Raw genomic sequence first — 19317 nt, 5'->3', positions numbered from 1 at the left:
TGCAAAACATGTGGATGTGTAGTAAATGAAAAGTTGGCTTTGCCATTGAACTGAATGGGAAAGACCATGTGTGGGGGGGTGTTCCTGGTCCCTTTATCAGTGTTTTATTTAACTGCAGTATTTTTAATATTAGTTTGAACTGTGATTATTGTTAGAGCCCTTTTCATTGGTATTGTTGTGATCTGCCTTGTATTACTTTGCTGTGATTTGCTCTCTCAAGGAAAATCTTTAGAAATGTAGCATAAACACCGACAACTGGGAAACACTGACCTGTGAGTGCTCCAACTGGAGAACAGCCTTCACCAAAGGTGTCATGGGCTTTGAAGATGAACTCAGGACCAAAGGGAGAAATGTGCTAAGAGGATGGCACGCTCGGCAAACCCTCACCATGATCAACTCCCATCCAGAAACCTATGTCCCCACTGTGGAAGGACGTGTGTATCCACTGTTAAAATAGTCTTTATGGCTACGAGTGATCGCCAAAGAAGAAGTAGTAGAAGAAGAAGATTCTACTTTGTAATTCTGAAGGAAAGGCAGCATATGTCACGGTCAGGTCGGCAGGCGGTTGAAGCCCTGACTGAGGACGTCAGGACCGGAGGCAAGCTGGTGATGTAGAAGCAGGAACAGGTGCAGGGCGGATGGTCCAGCAGCAGGCAGTCGCAGGGTCAAGGAGCAAGGCAGAGGCGAAGGTCTGGGAGTCGAGGAGCAAGGTGTCGGCAAGGCAAAGGTCCCAGGGTCGAGGAGCAAGGTGTCAGCAAGGCAAAGGTCCCAGGGTCGAGGATCAAGGCGTCGGCAAGGCGAGGGTCCAAGGAGCAAGGCGTCAGCAAGGCAAGGGTCCGAGGCGCCAGAGGCAACCAGGCAGGGATAGCGTTGCTGTGGCAAAGAGCTGAAGGGAAATGCTGAGCTTTTATCCCTCCCAGCTCCTGCCACCAGGTGCAGTGAGATATCAAGTGGCCTCACCTGAGTGACCAATCCTTGCCTCTCCATTACAAGCTGATGCAGGCCCCAGTCCTGCAAAGCACTACCGGCCCCAGAGCCTGACTCCTGCCCATACTCCTGACAGCATAGAAGAGTTTTAAATAAAAATAATACTAAAATAAACCCACCTGAACCCTGAATCTGCCACTCTGGAGAGGCTCTTGATAGGGCAGAGGAGTCCCTGTGTCCAGGAACTTAGGAAACTGCCTCATACTGAGTTTGTATAACTGCCTTATGGTTCGTCAGGATTCTATTCAGGATTGTCTTCACTGAGTGGCAATGACTCTCCAGGATTTCAGACCACCTCAGCCCTATCTGTGAAACCAGGAATTGAGGACATACCACTTGTGACTATGGATGGAAACACCTGCCAAATTCAATTCTCTTCTCCCAGTTTCTCATTCTTCCAGTCTTAAAGTTAGTTCTCCACAATTTTGGCAGCAACTGAAGATTCACGAAAATTTGCCGGCATTGTCATGCAAATTTCTCCTACTAAACACATGTATGTATGCCATTTTGATTAATGTACATGTTTTCAGAAGCGGTTTCTCCTAACATAATGCATTTTTTTTTTTTTGCATTCTGCTTTCACTAACGTGAAAACCCCCCAGATATTTTCAAATTTCAAGAGATGACTGTGATTCGTTTCTCATATTGTTTCAGAAGTGTGAATTTGATAGATTCACCTTTAAATGCAGATTGAATCATTCCCCCCCCCCAAATCCCTATTTGTGACTACACACAACGTTACTCTGAATGGATTACTTCAGGTTATCTCCTGTTAATTTTGTCTTGGTAAGAATAACACCCTCTTGTTTAGGCACTGCAGGCTTTTAGCAAATCAGTATATAGCCAGCTACCATTGCTTCTGAACAGCATATCCCTTGAGAAGAACAGTGTTTTTAATCACTTAGGCCGCTATCTTCCAATCATTTACTCCAGAAAAGTTCTTTTCTAAATGAGATGGCTGCCAAGTAAGCTATTTAAGGATTGCAACATCAGATCAGGCTCCAATATTCACTTTTGCTCAGAGGCAATCTTCAGTACTTTGTGGGTTGAAATGTTATACTCTTGGGCAGCTAAGGGAGTGCACTTAATGTATCACAATCCTAACGCTTGAACAAACAATACTTGCATGTGTCAAGCTTATATCTTAACATGAATTAAACAACATCAGGCAATACCACCGGTCTGATTCGATACATCAGCCTCCAGCTAGTTCAGTGTCTCAGGCTGCTTGAAATAATAAAACTGTGCATAATTCAAGGAAAGCAAACCATAGACAATATTAAAATTATCTACTCAAGACACACTGCTGGCATTCAGATGTAGCCCTAAACTATTGTTTAGCATGATGAGAAAAAGTCACAGTGAACCTCTGGCTTGGACACTCCACTTAGACTGCAGGTGGACTAGAAGGCTGAATTGCTTGAGATTAACCTTGGTTTAGGGACCCAGGTGGCACTGTGGGTTAAACCACTGAGCCTAGGGCTTGCTGATCAGAAGGTCGGCGATTCGAATCCCTGTGACGGGGTGAGCTCCCGTTGCTTGGTCCCAGCTCCTGCCAACCTAGCAGTTCGAAAGCACGTCAAAGTGCAAGTAGATAAATAGGATCCGCTACAGCGGGAAGGTAAACGGCGTTTCCATGTGCTGCTCTGGTTTGCCAGAAGCGGCTTTGTCATGCTGGCCACATGACCTGGAAGCTATACGCCGGCTCCCTCGGCCAATAATGCGAGATGAGCGCGCAACCCCAGAGTCGGTCACGACTGGACCTAATGTTGAGGGGTCCCTTTACGTTTACCTTTTTAACCTTGGTTTGGTTTGTTTGGTGTTCAAAATATGATTAACCTTAGCTATGGTTACTTGAAGCAAGCCAGCATAATCAGGTATGGATTGAAGCTGATTTAAGATTAACCACAGTTTATCTGGCTTCAGATTCACAATTACTTTAAAACAGAGGCCAAAGTTTATCTACTTCCTCTTATTGTCACATTTGAGGAGAGGGAATGCGTGCACCTGAGTCTCACTGCATCTCATTCTCATATTACTAAACCATGCGTAGCGCAAGGTGCACAAACTTCAATCTTGTCTATCTACTGCGTTTTTTTAATAGACTCCTAAAATCTACCAACCAGAGCCAGGTGCAAAAAGCATACAGTTATAATTAAGGAACAAAGTGCCTATGAGCACATTCTGAGGCTAAGAATTGGTTTTCAATATCAATTCACCATTCTTTCGCACAAAAATCCACTCCTGGTTAACTTTGGTGATTCCAGCAGCCTAATTTAGATAACACTAATACTACTCTCAATAATACCAATAAAATCCCTGCCAGATCAGCTCATCAGCGCTATGCACATTGCAGCTGATGAGAACATAGCCTCCCCTCGTCATTTCCTCTGAGTTTTCTGCTTTTGTTGATCCATGATCTCAGATATCCACATAAATTTCACAGGTTGCCTTCAGTATCCTTTGGAAATCAAACCTGCTATATTAGCATAGTGTTCTCAAAATACACTCACTTCACAGGTAATATATAGCATAGTCTACAGAAAGATATAGATGAGGGGGGAGGGAGGCAGAGAATGGCAACAGGTCTGTAGGAATACTTCAAAACATTGCCCCAAAATGAAGAAACAAAAAGAGAATTTGCTGTTATGATACGTTTAGTTTGTGCCTGAAAGTTGGAAAAAGGGGGTCCAATGCAATCATTATTTAAGTTTAGTATTTCTTCAGGAATGTCAAAAATCTGGATGTTATGTGCTGCTAGGTTTTTCAGTGATTTTTGTTGCCTATGAGACCAGTCCTGGAAGATCAGCAAAGAATGTTGTAAAAAGGGTGTGTGGATTTTAGCCAAACCACACGGGCATGTAAATTCCTAGGCTTCAAGTCCTTTTGTCCTAGTACATCATACCACAACTTAAATGAAATGGGTTTCACTTGGTACCCCTTCATTTATGTATGCAACTAAACCTTTCCCCTCTTTCTCCTCATTTTAAACTCTGGAAACCTGGCTTTTGAGATCAAGGGTTCTTGTGAGATACTCCTCTGAGCTGTCAAAAAGGAGAACATTTATAAGCCTGCCAGGATGTGCTATGGAATTCACGTTCTGATACTGCTCATGGGTCAAGGTGAGCTGTGGAGTTTTTGTTTATTTGCAGGGCAGGACGGGGAACAGTACTGATTTTATTATGGTTGTATCTTTGCCTATAAAAGAAATACAAAATAGTTCCAAAACAAGAGAGAAGGCAGCTAGCAATCGACCAGTGACCTGGAAGATGGCATAGCTGGGTGTCAGATGTTGTTGCGACTACTCTAGAGTAACGACTCTCCACCTGCTTGTCTTTTAACAGTCTTTATTGGTGCACTCTATTTACAGTGTAACGGGGTGTTGGAAACATGTCTGCTCATTCCGATCCAGAATCCGGCACTGCCCCCCCCCTGCGTGACTTCTCCCAACATAAGAGTCGCGGGACAGTGAATCTCCTCCCCTTTCTCCTCCTCCGTAATTCCGGAACCGGGGGAAAAGGTCTACGATCCGTCTTTTCCCTGTCCCCCCTTTCTGTCTCTCTCTCTTTCCGCCTGTGGAGCCGGGGCTCTCCCATGCTGCTAGAGACCTGGCACTCTCTCTCCGTTTCCTGACTAGCCTCTTCAGAGCCTGCGCTTCCATCGCTGCTTGGGGAGGAGCTGCTTCTGATGAGAGGGGGAGGTTCTCTATACTCTCTTCCCCTTACACTGGGGCACCTTCCACTCATCAATCTCAAGCCCTGGTATCTTGCTGTGCAGCATACCTAGAACCCTCCTTGCCCAGGGAAAGGGGCAGGTGACAGGACCAAGGAGATGAAGGGTGAAGCAAGGATGAAGTCACAGCTATTTCATCCCCCTGTTTCATCAGTTGCTTTTAGAGATAAAGAGTGAAATCCAGCCTGGAATCTGGCAATCCTAGCAGACCATAACCCTCTTCACACATTCGAAGCGATGTAACATATACCCTGTTTCTCATATTTTAAGACATACCCATAAAATAAGCCATAGCATGATTTTTAAGCATTCAAGGAATATAAGCCATACCCCGAAAATAAGACATAGTGATAGGCGCAGCAGAAATGCCGGCCGCGGCAGGAGGAGGAGAAAAAAAATAAGACATCCTTTGAAAATAAGCCATAGTGTGTTTTTTAGGAAAAAATAAATATAAGACGTGTCTTATAATATGAGAAACACGGTATATAGGGAGCAGGTGAGCATGCCCCTGCCAGCATGTCCAGGAGGCTGCCTACTCATGAGTAAGGCCATGGCATAGACACATACCCGACTGGCATGTTCCCTCCCTCCTGGGAGATCGTTCGGGAGCTTCTGGAGCGTTCTTCAGCCCAAACATCACAGTGACTGGTGTGATGAAGCGCCAGCACACCTTAGGGATTTGCAGAGGCTTGCGCAGCTGCGTAACAGACTCAGTAGCACAGCATTCTGGCTAAGCTAGTTTATTTACATATAAACAGACTCAGAGCTCTTCATCATGGCTTCCTCTCTCTAGCATCACAGGCGGTAAAAAAAAGAAAAAAGAACAAAGGAACAACAGTCCCACTTAGGAAGACAGTAAGGCAAACATCCTGCCTGCGTCACATCCACTCTGTGGAATGAAAACACATACAGTCATTTGATACACAATAAACCTATGACTGCAGACGGGGAATGAATCTCCCAACAGCCCCCAACATCTCCATTCACCCTATCTCCATTCCCCTCCCATTTTTAGCTGGAAGGTCTGAATGCGGCTTCCTCTTCTTCTTTGGCGATCGCTCATAGCCGAGTAAGATTGTCTTCCATGAAAACAGCCTTAACAGTGAGTGTATAAGTGACTGTGGAGGCCATTTCTGTATCCACACGTCCTTCCACAGTGGGGACATAGGTTTCTAAGTGGGAGCTGATCACGGTGAGGGTTTGCCAGATGTCACTTCCTCTTAGCATGTTTCTCCCTTTCCTCCTGAATTTGAGTGTCTTCAGAGTCCACTTCAGACCTTCCCATGAAACTCAGGAATGTTGGGGTGTAGCAAGTGTACCTGTGAATGTTGGGGACAAATTGGTACACATGCAGGCATGCTCCATAGACACTTTATGCCCACATGTTTCTTTTGAATGCATGAAGAGGGTTCATGTGGTAGAAGGAGCAGCTAGAGAGATTGGGAGAGATTTTCTGCAGGGGATAATGTGGAGCAAAGGAGCTGGTGTTAATACTATGCATACATTACCATTGCTACTCACTGCTTGCTGGCAGTACAGAGTGGACGTGGTGTCTGAAAACACCCCAGGGACCAGCATTTGGACATGATAATGCCGCTCATAAGGAGCCAGCCATGTCCGTAGATAATTCATATATTTCAACAAAGTGTCCTCTTGGAGCTTTTGTGAGCTCTAGGCTACAACCGCTGTTCTGAAGCATGCTTTGTCAAGCTTACGCTGAATCAAGAGAACTGACAACATAATTGGTTTATCAAGAGGAGAATCTATTTGATGTCCTTTTTTTTTATTCTGCCCAACTGGCTGCTCAGTAGAAAGGAACAAGAGTTCAGAGCAGATGTGGTTGGGTTTAGAACCATGGGGACCCCACTCTTCCTCCAGATGAGCATGTCAACAATGTGTCTGCCTTGTAGCTTTGTGGATATGATGCTACTCTGGCCTTATGAATTAAATGCCAAGTACATTCTTGAAGCTTCATGTATTAAATATAGGAGAACCAGAAGATGCTTTCAGCGCAGAAGGGTTTCCTGACAAGCTAGGTCAATACCCTCTAAAACTGTTCATTTCTCTACTAATGGATATGCCAGAAAGTACTTTCATTAATATCTATTCAGGTTATTAGATTTATATCCTGCCTTAAAATTACCCAGTGGATCCTCAGGTTGCCAGAACTTTAGGTTCCCCCCCCCTAAAGTGGATTAAAGGGCTCTGTCACCTTCGTGTACAGATCCACTGGGAGGGGGGGAATTAGACTTTTTCCAATCAGAAAAGTAACAGAGAAATGCATTGTGGGAGGAATGAATAAGAACAGAAAGACATATGAACACAAGCAAATCAGGATGAATGCCAATCAGACAAATCAGAGCAATTGCTCAAAAAAGGCAGGATATAATCTAAACTCTGTGTAAGCTTTGTGCAAGCAAATCGAGATGAAGTCTCAATAAATAGGTCATCTGGAGAAGCCCAGAGGGTGGCTTACACCAGTAATGCAAAACCCATACCTCTTAAAAATAACCAGTACATAATTGCCTTTATAATCATTGTGAAATTATAATCTACTCAGTACAAAATACCCTCTTTGAATGATTATATCTATATCTATATGCTACCCTTCTTCCCAAAGGAGCCCAAGGCACCAAACACATCCACAACAAAAACATTTCTGAAAACAGTTAAAATATTCTAAAGACAGTTGCAGTTAAAAACAGTTAAAACATTATCTTATCCAGCGATCTCAGCGTTGCCAGGAAGAATGTCCTTCAGCCATTAAATGCCTGGATAAACAGAAATGTTTTCAGATTCCTCCTGAAAGTCAATAGTGAAGGCGAGAGGCAAATGCCACTGAAAGAAGGACCATGGCACCGGTCAATGCCCAATGGGTAGCCAGTAAAAGGATTAGAGATCAGGAGTTTGCAAGCGTTCTCAGTGTCATAAAGGAGCTTGATTTGAGACCCTCATTAGGAAGGAATTCCATAGGAAGCTATCTGATACTGAGTGAGAGCATTGGTCCATGTAGCTTGGTCTTATCTGCATCGACTGGCAGCAGGTTTCCAGGGTTTCAGACAAGGAACATTCCCCACCCTATCTGAAGAAGCTAGGGACTGAATCGTAGAATTGTAGAAATGGAAGGAATCCCATGGATCATCTAGCCCAGGCATCCCCAAACTGCGGTCCTCCAGATGTTTTGGCCTACAACTCCCATGATCCCTAGCTAACAGGACCAGTGGTTGGGGAAGATGGGAATTGTAGTCCAAAACATCTGGAGGGCCGAAGTTTGGGGATGCCTGATCTAGCCCAACCTGAACCTGACCTTCTGTATGCAAATAGGATGCAAAGTTCCTGAGCCACGGCCCTTCCAGCACAGTGAAAGTGTTATCAATGCTCTACTTTCTTTACCAAACCATATCTTCATTTAATGTAAACCTTCATTTAATTTAATTTTACTACAATTGTTAAAAGAGATCTCCATTTTCAGCATATGCGCTATGCTTTTAATATTGATTTTTTAAAAAAATCTGAATCAGGGGTGCAGATGAATTCTGAAAATCCTTCAGGTTTGCCACCTCCACCTGTTGCCGTTTTAGCCTTTTTGCATAGTGAAGTTCCAGATTCTGTAAAAATTTGATCGGGTTCCAGGTCAGGCAGTAAGTATGTCTTCTTCTCCCAGACCCTCCAAGTGTCCCTATTTTCCAGGGACGTGCCTGATTTAGAGAAGCCGTCCCAGTTCCTGATTTGATCCTGGAATATCCCACTTTTCCTTAGGATGTCCCTACTTTCATCGGAGAAATGTTGAAGGGTATGGAATTATCTGACCCGTAAGCCGTCTGAAGGCAATCCTGTATAAGGAAGTATTAATATTTTTTTTTAATGATTTATGGTTTTTTTATACGGTACATGTTGGAAGCTGTCCAGAGTGCTGGAGCAATCGAATAAGATGTGGGGGGTAGAATCATAGAATCACAGAGTTGGAAGAGACCACAAGGGCCATCCAGTCCAACCCCCTGCCAAGCAGGAAACACCATCAAAGCATTCCTGACAGATGGCTGTCAAGCCTCCGCTTAAAGACCTCCAAAGAAGGAGACTCCACCATACTCCTTGGCGGCAAATTCCACTGTTGACCAGCTCTTACTGTCAGGAAGTTCTTCCTAATGTTTAGGTGTATAAATAGTGAAATGTTTAGGGTATAAATAGTGAAATTATAATTATGGAATGGGACAGTGGGACACCCCTATTTTCATCGGAGAAATGTTGGAGGGTATGTTCTCCCTGTCCCCAACCTGACAGCATGCTTAATCAGTGTTCAAACCCGAAACACTGTGCAAGATTTATGATTTGGTTCAGGGCTCCCAAGGTGAGATTGGGGCTACTCTGAAGCACTGGGCTAGCCACCAAATTGGATCTGCAGGGCCATGCACAGCCCCACTTTAAACGAGAAGGAAAGAAAGCTTTAAAATAATTACTAGTTATAATCCAGTCACCTTTTTTTTGCCAATAAAGATATCTGAATCATTTATCTATCATTTCAGTCTACTTCAACTGATAGGCTATCTGATGCATGCCAACATTAATATTTTATGCATGTGTTTAAAATCCTTTACCAAGAGAATCCCTGTGAGTAGCATTTAAAATAATTGCATCCCTACATTAGTTCATAGTGATTTAAGATACTTATGTCTGTCTCATGGGTGCTTTGATGAGAGTTTTTACATAGCAGAGGCCAGTGCTTGCAAGCTGTTCATATGTGGAGCATCTGCAAGCATTCCTGGTGTCAGGGGAGGGGGGAGAGAGGCCAAATAATAATGCTGTGAATGATGCAACGGTCTTCAGGGAGTTCAGAAAAGTTTTATGAAGATTGGGCCTTTGCTTATAGCATTTCTTCTACAAGGTGACAAGATCTCAAGGAACCACCAGACTTTTTCAGCCTAGTTAAACCAAGGTACTGGAAACTAACCGCTCGCTTGTTTGGCGAAATTCTGCATGTAGAAATCTCATCCGTTTGTTTGCAAATCATCAGAAACTTTGGCAAGATTTGTCCTCGTAAGGGTGAAAATACATTTCATAGAATCATAGAATCATAGAGTTGGAAGAGACCACAAGGGCCATCCAGTCCAACCCCCTGCCAAGCAGGAAACACCATCAAAGCATGCTTGACATTTGGCTGTCAAGCCTCTGCTTAAAGACCTCCAAAGAAGGAGACTCCACCACACTCCTTGGCAGCAAATTTCACTTTCGAACAGCTCTTACTGTCAGGAAGTTCTTCCTAATGTTTAGGTGGAAGCTTCTTTCTTGTAGTTTGAATCCATTGCTCCGTGTCCACTTCTCTGGAGCAGCAGAAAACAACCTTTCACCCTCCTCTATATGACATCCTTTTATATATTTGAACATGGCTATCATATCACCCCTTAACCTTCTCTTCTCCAGGCTAAACATTTCAAGGGAATAACGCATGAATCCAAACATTCAGCATTCCTAACTTCAGGAGATATCTGTGAAATATTCTATTTAACATTTGGGGCGAGGTCTCAACAAAATGCAAATGACACCGAACTCTGTTTTGTTGGCGTTTTCCCCCATCCTGTTTTGGTGAAGCAGCGATGATGTGAAAAACAACAGTGGGGTAAGAATGGGCCAAACAACTGAAGCTTTCCACAGACGAGATGGAGATACTGTGGATAAGTAGTGTATCTGCCCAGGTTAGTGGTGTTCAGCCTGCCTAGGATGACATTTGCCTCCCTCACAAGTCTGGGAGTGCTCACAGGTCCATCATTGTCACTAGAGGCGCAGGTTGCCTCTCTAGCCATTTAGGCTGTTCCATCAGCTGCAACTTCCTGGGCAGAGATCCATGCCTTGGCAACTTCCACAAATGGTTGGCATCCGTCAGTCTCAGCTGCTATAATATGTTATACATGGGGATGCCTTTGAAGATCAGAAACACCCACTAGTCCAAAATACAGCTGGGAGGCTGTTAACGGGCATTCAGTTATGGTCACATTGCATGTTAAAGGTAAAGGGGCCCCTGACCATCAGGTCCAGTCGTGTCCGACTCTGGGGTTGTGGCGCTCATCTCGCTCTATAGGCCAAGGGAGCCGGCGTTTGTCCACAGACAGCTTCCGGGTCATGTGGCCAGCATGACAAAGCTGCTTCTGGCGAACCAGAGCAGCGTACGGAAACACCGTTTACCTTCCCGCCGGAGCGGTCCCTATTTATCTACTTGCACTTTGATGTGCTTTCGAACTGCTAGGTGGGCAGGAGCTGGGACCGAGCAACGGGAGCTCACCCCATTGCAGGGATTCGAACCGCCGACCTTCTGATCAGCAAGCCCTAGACTCTGTGGTTTAACCCACAGCACCACCTGGGTCCCTACATTGCATGTTATGGATATGCATATACTCTGATTTTCAAACAGGGGCTCTTATTTGAGTACAGTGGGTGGCTACAAGGTAGGGTTGCCATTGTATCCTCTTATACAAAACACATACAACACAAAGCCACAATACCATACACTGCAATGCAATACTATACACCATTATACACTACAGTTTAGTTCAATACGAACCTATATAATATCAACACCATAATGCAAAACTATACTATACATACTATCTATTTATATATATCCTCTTCTCTTATCCTTCCCTCCTCAGCAATATATCACAGCTTCTATAGCCTACATATAGTAGGGGTATTTAAAATCAGTGTCAGGATTCTGCCAGCAACTCCCGGCCAGGAATGTACAAAGACAAGGAAATGTTTCTTACCGTCCGCTTTTTATTCAGTATTTGCAGAGAGAGGCTATGGAACCCAGCTTCTTGGATAATGGCGTTGTCCCGAATCAATCTCCACCTCCCGTCTCTCCCACTTGTCACTTCTATGGGTGCTGCTAAGTGCCCTCTGTCTTCAAGCTCTTTGCTCTCCTACTTTCAAGGCTCGCCAGGTTCTGGGGGAGGGGGGGTCTGGAATGCTTTCTAAAGAGACTGTGTCCATCAGCTGTTGCCCCTCTGGTGCTTCCTCCTCCTCCTCCTCCCATTATTTCCCAACTTTCCCCCTCATCTGCCTCTGAGCTGTGACCTCCCTCAAACCCCTGTTGTAAATCTAAATTGTCTTCTTCTTCCTCCTCCCTGGAAGAGTCAAGCTGGAGAGGCGGTCTCCACCATTCCTCCTCTGCCCAGTCTCTGGCAATGAGAGTCATCGTACCATCCTCTTTTTTGCTCTTCAAAATATGTCAACAAGGGAGAGGGCCTACTTTTTGGTTTCACCCTGACTACAGAATGCCTACCTTAATGTCATTTCAGTGGCTGCCAAATATCTTCTTTTATTTCCCCCAGGCATATTTCCCTCTGCTAATTGCTTTCATGGTGTTTTATTTCTTCTGACTGCCTTTGAGATACTCTTTTACATTGTGTTTACAGTGGTACCTCTACTTACGAATAACTCTACTTACGAATGTTTCTACTTACGAATGGAGCTCCGTATGCCATCTTGGATGCTGTTTAGATAGGATTTTTTCTACCTACGAATTTTTAGATAGGGTTGCTTCTACTTACGAATTTTTTTCTCCCAATGCATTCCTATGGGATTTGACTTACAATTTTTTTCGACTTACAAATGTGCATTCGGAACGCATTAAATTCGTAAGTAGAGGTACCACTGTATTGCATTTTTTTAAAAAAAAATCCAAGACACCATTGTTTAAAGAGCATAAATCCCTAGAATAAATAAATAACTAGCCTTAGAAGCACAGAGCAAAGTTCTATGTGGAACAATGATGGAAGAGAGGGAGAGAGCAGAACCCAGCAAGAGGCTGTGACTCTCCTGTTGGGGCAATTTTTGGAGCTACAGGTCAGAGGGACCCAAAGAGACTGAAACACTATGTGCATCCCTAATGCTGCACTCCTGGCGTGGCACAATGGTTGTGGGATTCAACCCCCACCCACTTCAGAGTCAATTTACACTTCATAATGGCCGGTGTGTTTCCATTGAGGAACATATGAAGGCCGCCATTTACTAAGTTCATATTATGTGCACAGGTGGCAATCAAACCACTTGCGGAACAGCAGTGCCCTTGAAGCTAATGGGATATCTCTGGAGAAAGTGGTTTTTGGAGATGACTTCATGGCAACCACTGCACAGAAAGGAAGACTGAAGAGCAGAGATCTTAGTCCCAAACATTTTCTTTTCCCATTGTCCCCTTATAAAGAAAACAAAAAGGAGAGATAGTAATGTGAAAGGGTAAAATTTCTATCAGAATTTATTCAGAAGCGAGACACGGGCGGGAGGTGGAAGCATGTACTAATATGGTCCATGGTACTAAAGTTTAATACTACTATCCAAATGCCATTTATCTTTCCCCCCTTTCCCCATCAGAGTAGGGGGTTTATGTTGGAGATAATGTGATATTGCGGCATAAGCCCTCCTCAGATTTCAAACAGGTCAACTTGTCAAAGCTTTTTAAGGGAGCCAATTACATTAATTTTCCACAGCAGAGAAATACATATTTCATTTCCATCTCCCACTAGAGATGGGGCCCAGGGATTCTGTTTCTAGAGGCTCTTATCACTAAGTAACATTCATACCCCCAAAGGAACCTTTGGCAGTCACTGGTCCATTGATATAATTGAGCAAGCTATGCGCCGTCTGACACTGCCATGGCACTCTTCAATGGTCCTGTGCGCTAAGCACTCAGAACAATGAAGCTTTAGAAGACTGCCACATTGTCAATAAATTTCAATTACACTAATTGCCAAGAGTTCAATGAGTGCATTTTTGAAAAAGCAGGGGAAAGGACGAATTAAAAAAAAAAGGAAAGAAAGAAAGAGAAAGAAAAGCGTAGGCCTACTGAGGCTATAGAAAAGGAAGCAGTAAAAAAAGAAAAATGAAACTGCATTTTGTAATATGGGCATCGGTGTGTGTGTATATATATATATGTGTGTGTTTAAAAGCATGATTTAACAAGATTTTACAAGCTGGTACCAGTTTCAGGGACCTTGTTTTACATTTCTTTGTTGCTGTCATCAGACTACACATGCAGAGAGACACATTTAGGTGGCATTGTCTTTCAAGGCAGAATCATTTTCTTCGTTTGGTTTTGCCTTGTTGTTGTTGTTCATGTCCTGTTTAAGACGGATAATGCTCCTGAAAGCAGAAGGCAGCGATGTCGGTTCCATGAGCAAATGAGACGGCTTACTAAATCAGCACAGTGAAGCCAAATGTGTCACCTTATGTCAGGGCAGGCGTCCCAAATTAATTACAGCTCAGCAGGAAAGCACAGCGCACAGACGTAGATGTGCAGACTGCAGCAGGCATCAATATTGAATGTACAGCATTGTGCACTTTCTGTTCAGGGCAGGCCGGCACAACTTATGAACTTATGAACCACCAAACTGAGCACAGACTGCCAGTGCCTCAGTGAGCATTCTCTTCCTATATGTAAGCTATTGTTTACAGTACATTCCTATACATGTCTACGCATGTAGAAAAGTTCATTTATTTCTTTGTTTTGGGAATTCCATACCGCCCTTCACCAAAAATGGTCACGTAGCAGTTTTGCAAATAATGAAGTGATCTGACACACAGCCAACAGCAAAAATTTGCACACTGTACTATTGCATACCTTAATAAATATTACTTTGATATTTTTGTTGTTAGCCGCCCTGAGTCCAGTCTTGGCATCCATTAGGTCCAGTCACGGATGACTCTGAGGTTGCAGCGCTCATCTCGCTCTATAGGCCGAGGGAGCCAGATTTGTCTGCAGACAGCTTTCGGATCATGTGGCCAGCATGAGTAAGCCACTTCTGGCGAACCAGAGCAGCACATGGAAATGCTGTTTACCTTCCCACTGGAGCAGTACCTATTTATCTACTTGCACTTTGACGTGCTTTCAAACTGGTAGGTTGGCAGGAGCAGGGACCGGACAACGGGAGCTTACCCCGTCACGGGGATTTGAACCACCGACCTTCTGATCAGCAAGCCGCAGGCTCTGTAGCTTAGACCACAGTGCCCCCCGTGTCCCGCTCTGTTTCACATAATTCATCATTATCCCAGGGTATTACTGTCAGGAGAGAAGGAGGCAGGTGTTCAAGTCTTCTCTTATAATAACTCTTTTTTAAAATGTATATTGACCTTTCATAACAACACTCCAAGGAGTATCACCGTTATTTATGGATGGATAACTGAGGCTGGGCCATAGAGTATTAGTCCCTCGGCATATATTCAGGGTGTGGAAAGGGTCTTCAGAGCACACACCACAATTCTGCCATCCCATGGTGTTGCACAGCCCATAGCCATTCCTGGTAGCCAAGGCCAACTAGCAACGTATGTATACTTCTACCCAGAGCCTGAGCGTGGAAGCTTATTAAGGGCACTGTGGGTCTTGCAAATATCTACATAAGTGAGACACAGGAGGTCCTTGGCTTGCCAGGAAGACAGCAGCTGGAGCATGTCTGGCATTATACTGGCTTGGAAGGGTGAGTCGCAGGTTGCAATATGTGCTACGACATCAAACGTACATTTTCTACAGCACCTTTCCCCCAACCTGGATTCCTCCTGGTGTCTTAAGACTACAATTCCCATCATTCCTGGCCATTCTGGCTTGGCAGGGCAGCCACGAGGCAGAGTGAAGGAGCAGCCTTACCTTCACTGCTATCAGAGAAGCGGCACCAGCGCCAGTGCTGATTTCTGGTGAGATCTCACCAGAATCTACGGTCACCGCCGCCATTTTGCAACGCCGCCACACAGTATAGGCAAGGGATGCTTCGTCGGCAGGGGCGGGGGGGGGTTGCAGTGGCAGTGCCATTTTGCCTCAAGTGGCAAAACAGGATGTGCTGCCCCTGCCAAGTTCCTGCCGGAAAAATAAGGGATCGGCAGACCGGAAGTAGCGCTGCCGCCATTTTGGAACTGGGCGGAGCATGCTCAGAAGCGACTTTCGATGCTGCTCTGCCCAGTTCCAAAATGGCCGCTGCGTCAGAAATCGCTTCTGCGCATGTCCAGAGACTCCAGACATGCGCAGAAGGAGCCTCCCCTGGCCGGTAAGTAAACCGGGGGAAAACAAAAAAATCCGTTTTTCCACCTGGGAACGGATGGAAAAACGGGGGTTTCCCGGGGAATACGGGAGACTTGGCAGCTATGTGCCCCTGTTGCTGGGGCTGATGGGAACTGTTAGGAGTCGTCCTACACACGAGTAGGACCTTGGCAGAGACACATGCCCGGCTGGCATGTTCTCTCCCTCCTGGTCGATCGTTCAGGAGCTTCAAAAACTTTCTTCTGCCTGAACATCACAGCGACTGATGCCAAAAAGCATTAGCATGCTTAGGGATCCACAGAGTCTTCACAGTTTGCGTAACAGACCTCAGCAACTCAGCATTTGGCTAATCTACTTTCTTTACATATAAACACACACAAGGAGCACTGCAACAGGGCTCCCTCTCTCTAGCATCAGACAGCAAAGAGAGAAAACAAAGGACAATAATCCCATTTCACGGAACACAGTAAAACAAACATCCTGTCTCCATCACGTCCCAATCTGTGGAATGAAAACATATACCATCATGTGATAGACAACAATCCCATCACTGCAGACACGGGGAATGAATCTTCAAATGATCTGGGCGGCTCCAGGTTGGAGACAGTTGCTCTACAGGAATGTCCACATTTGGACAGAGGTTTCCCAGCCCTGTTTCATAGGCAGGCCTGGTCAGGGGGAGCCTTCTGGAGAGATAGAGCTATGCTGGAAGCTGGATTGCAAGAACAACATGGCCGCTTTCCCCTCCACTCAGCAGTCTCAAGGGATTCACCACATGGGGCAGCAGTCAACACAACCCATAAGACTTGCCACCTGAGTCATGACTGGTCTGACAAGTACAAAGATGGATTTTTTGAAACCTCGCATTTGACAACCTAAGCAAATAGTAGGGGATATTTCTTTTTGTCAAGCCCTAGTGTTGAGAATAATTCCAACTAAATTCGTGAGAGGAAAAATGTAATGCCAGAGCTGAGGTTGATGGAATGGAAGCAGAAGAACTTGAATGAAGGCCTAGGAAGGTGGCAGTGGAGGGGAAGCGTATAATTTGGAAATGATCACTGAACTACAACATAGCCAGCTCTTGCTGCGGAAAGCTTGTTGAGAAGTCAGTTTAATATTTAAACCAGAGACATGGGTGTTAATATAAAATTGCAGATGAGCTTCAGTTGGAAAATGACACGCCCTGTCAGCATAATAATGTCAAAAACTGCTGTGACATTGAAAAAGGATAAAAATAAGTTAGCAGAGTCGAAGGAGTAGCAGACTACATTAAGGGGGAGCGGGGCTATTATCAGATAATGTGGAAAGCAGATAAGTCTACTGTGAGAAGTGATGTGGTCGGAGAAGTGATGAATTAAAATTTCCCCCTCGGGTATGATTGCTGGATTTACATACAAGGAAAAAGAACCAGGCAGAAGTGCCTTTCCTGAGGCCACACAGGAAAAATATTTCAGTCTTAGGAAAAGAATCCTGGATCCCTGTAGGGAAACATATATGGAAGGAAGGATTTCCAATAGGGCTGGCTGAAAAATAAATGGTTTTCCTGTCCCATGTGTTTAAAAAACAAACAACCAACCAGAAAGAGATAATACTTTCATTAAGGAGATCTTTCAGTTTGATCTTAGACCTTGCATGCAATACAGTGGAGTGCAGAACCCTTTTTTGGCAAGCAGACCAGATCTTTATCTCCCCCACCACATGGACCCCCTTTGACAGGTGTGTGGGACCACCTACATGTCAATCAATGGGCATCATTAGGTGATTGAGAGGCAGGTAGTCCCACCCCTCTGTCAAAGGTTGTCTGCCAGGTGTGGGGGGGGGGGGGAAACCAGTGGCTTCAAAGCACCACATTGAGTTGATTTCCACCTCCTGGGACTAAGGCATGGATCAGAATATAGATAGTCATGGGATTTTGCACTTTTGTGAACATTGCATTGTAGTTTGAAAGCCATATAAAAATATTGCTGTATTTTGAAATGTACTTTTTGAGAGAAAGTGGGTTTATCCCTGTGTAATTTGAAGAAAAATTCATTTCAAGTATATATACAGTGGTACCTCAGTTGTCAAACGTACAGTGGTACCTCAGGTTACAAACGCTTCGGGTTACAAACACTTCAGGTTACAGACTCCACTAACCCGGAAGTAGTACCTCGGGATAAGAAATTTACCTCAGGATGAGAACAGAAATCGCATGGCAGCAGTGGGAGGGCCCATTAGCTAAAGTGGTGCCTCAAGTTAAGAACAGTTTCAGGTCAAGAACGGACCTCTGGAACATTTGCAAGGAACGATCAAGAAAATTAACCAAAACAGATAAGAAGTCTGGTTATGTAGTTGATAGCATTCAAAAGGGTTAACATTAAAGAACATCTGTGCCGGCTTTGTAGTTCAGGTAGTTTCACAGAAATCAAGGAGAGGTCTATTCTTCCCATTTCATGGACAGGAAGATGAAATAATGTTGCAGTAAATGTTAACAATTATAAATACGTAGAGGCCAACATTAAATAACTTTTGTCCATGTGTTTACAAAGCATCCTGGTTATGCTGACCACATATGTGGCAGAACGACACCAAATTGGGAGGGGTGGCTAATACCCCAGAGGACAGGATCGCACTTCAAAATGACCTTAACAGATTAGACAACTGGGCCAAAGCAAACAAGATGAATTTTAACAAGGAGAAATGTAAGGTACTACACTTGGGCAAAAAAAAAAAAATGAAAGGCACAAATACAGGATGGGTGACACCTGGCTTGAGAGCAGTACATGTGAAAAGGATCTAGGAGTCTTGGTAGACCACAAACTTGACATGAGTCAGCAGTGTGATGCAGCAGCTAAAAAAGCCAATGCAATTCTGGGCTGCATCAATAGGAGTATAGCATCTAGATCAAGGGAAGTAATAGTACCACTGTATTCTGCTCTGGTCAGACCTCACCTGGAGTACTGTGTCCAGTTCTGGGCACCACAGTTCAAGAAGGATACTGACAAGCTGGAACGTGTCCAGAAGAGGGCAACCAAAATGGTCAAAGGCCTGGAAACGATGCCTTATGAGGAACGGCTTAGGGAGCTGGGTATGTTTAGCCTGGAAAAGAGAAGGTTAAGGGGTGATATGATAGCCATGTTCAAATATATGAAAGGATGCCATATGGAGGAGGGAGAAAGATTGTTTTCTGCTGCTCCAGAGAAGCGGACACAGAGTAATGGATTCAAACTTCAAGAAAGAAGATTCCACCTAAGCATTAGGAAGAACTTCCTGACAGTAAGAGCTGTTCGGCAGTGGAATTTGCTACCAAGGAGTGTAGTGGAGTCTCCTTCTTTGGAGGTCTTTAAGCAGAGGCTTGACAAGCATATGTCAGGAATGCTTTGATGGTGTTTCCTGCTTGGCAGGGGGTTGGACTGGATGGCCCTTGTGGTCTCTTCCAACTCTATGATTCTATGATTCTATGAACTGTGTTTTACGTTCCCAGAAACGAAAACAAATTATGGGAGAAATTATGCATAGTTAGTAGCATAGCCAAGCAATATGAGTTGGACAAATCTCATATTAGGTAATTATGAACATCATCTCTAGGACGTTCCTGAGCAATA

This window comes from Zootoca vivipara, chromosome 8, assembly GCF_965207765.1.
Source record: "Zootoca vivipara chromosome 8, rZooViv2.hap1.1, whole genome shotgun sequence".
Classification (NCBI taxonomy): domain Eukaryota; kingdom Metazoa; phylum Chordata; class Lepidosauria; order Squamata; family Lacertidae; genus Zootoca; species Zootoca vivipara.
Note: the sequence above shows the minus strand (reverse complement) of the source record.